At 30.4% G+C, this 1,757-nt stretch overlaps 1 pseudogene; it reads left to right on the top strand.

Moving 5' to 3' along the window:
* The first annotated feature begins 1,046 nt into the window (after positions 1 to 1,046).
* On the top strand, positions 1,047 to 1,757 carry LOC105625113 (annotated as a pseudogene).

Genomic DNA, 1,757 nt, shown 5'->3' with positions numbered 1-1,757 from the left:
ATAATAGAAACAGTAACACAAAATAATTTTATATCTGTCAATAGAATTACTGATAACTTATGTATGCCACATTCCTGATATAAAGTAATTTTATGGAATTATTCTAATTATTGTATATACATTTTAATAGAATAAGAATATCCATTTTCTTAATTACTATGTTGTTTTTATCTTGCATTTTTCTTTTTAAAATAACTGTAATGAAATATATGAAGTCATCACTAATATGACAGAACCAATTAAATCTGATATTCCATCTAACGTAATAAGATCAGAAAAATTATTATAAACTTATCGTCACAGACTTCAGAGTTCACATCATCAAAAAGAGCGTCAGAGGTAGACTTTGATGTAAAATCAACAACAGAGATAGACTCTGATATAAAATCAATAACAGAGGAAGGCTTTTTGACCAATAATATCTTATCAGATCCTATCGATCATAGCAGTAAGACAAAAACAAGAAATTGTCGGAGACTGTGTAATTATACAACCACTACAGTTGATGGTATTATTTTCATGTGCCTTGTATTAGAAGTGAGACATAATTTAACATAGGAAACACAGCTTGACATTTTGTGAATGATAAACTTCATTTACAATAAGGAAGATATTTCACAAACAAAGTACTTTCAACATAAAGAATGAAAAAGAAAATATATCTTATCACATTTATTGTTATCCAAAATATGAAGCGGAAAAAGAATAATTTACTACAGTCTATATATATATTGTTCTTATTGATAATGATGCTGATGTTTCTAACCTCCTCCCCCTTTAAACTTTTTCCTGTCCATATCGCTAGAATCTCAGTTGCAAAAATTAATTAAGGATTCACGTATAGCATCTTTATTGCTCACAGATTAATCGCAAAAAGGAATGCTCTGATGCATTTGAGGATATATATGGGAAGCAGTACAAAAAACATTGTGGTCCTGGAAAAATATTCTCATCCTCTTTTAATTTTTCAATTTCTTTCTGTACTGAGTAGTGTATCAACTGGAAATTCGACTAATAAATCATTATGATTTATTTATGTAACTATTAATGAACTCCCATTTAAAGATCGCAGCAATTATATGCTTCTTGCTGGACTATATGTTGGATCTAAAGACCCGATCTAAAGACCCGAATCAAATGGTTTTCTTGCAACCCTTTAATGAAAAACAAATAAACTCTCCTCAGAGAGTTTTTCTTGGATTTACGAAGAAAAAGAAGTTATCAGTAAAGTTCTCTTTATATCCTGTAACTGATTCTGTTGCAATCTTTTCAACATGAAGTTTTTCCATGCATTTTATGACTGTACATTTTGTTATGAGAAGCAAGAGAAAACAGGCCCAAGATCGAGGTGTTTTAATATTCTCTCTGAAAGAGCAGATGAAAGAATGGCAGAATTCACTTATCAAGATGCAAGAAGAGCTTATGAAAAGAAGGATAAACCAGATCAAGATAAGTGGCACACAAGAGTATGAAGGACTCATCTATTTTGATGAATGCTCTATTTTAATTTAATTAATGATTTTGTCGTTGATTATATGCATGCTATCCTGTTGGGTGTGACAAAATTACATATGGAATACCTGTTTCATTCTACTAAAAAGAAATGTTGGATAGGTATGATAAATAGTATTGCTTTAAAGAATTTTACTGATGCAATAGATAGTCGCCTTCTCAGCATACAACCTCCATCAGGAATAATTAGAAGTCATTCAATCAATGATTGTTGCAAGTGGAAAGCTTTAGAATGGAGGTCATAG

The sequence above is a fragment of the Atta cephalotes genome (assembly GCF_000143395.1).
Source record: "Atta cephalotes unplaced genomic scaffold scaffold00109, whole genome shotgun sequence".
Classification (NCBI taxonomy): domain Eukaryota; kingdom Metazoa; phylum Arthropoda; class Insecta; order Hymenoptera; family Formicidae; genus Atta; species Atta cephalotes.
This window is presented reverse-complemented; position numbering and strand designations above follow the sequence as displayed.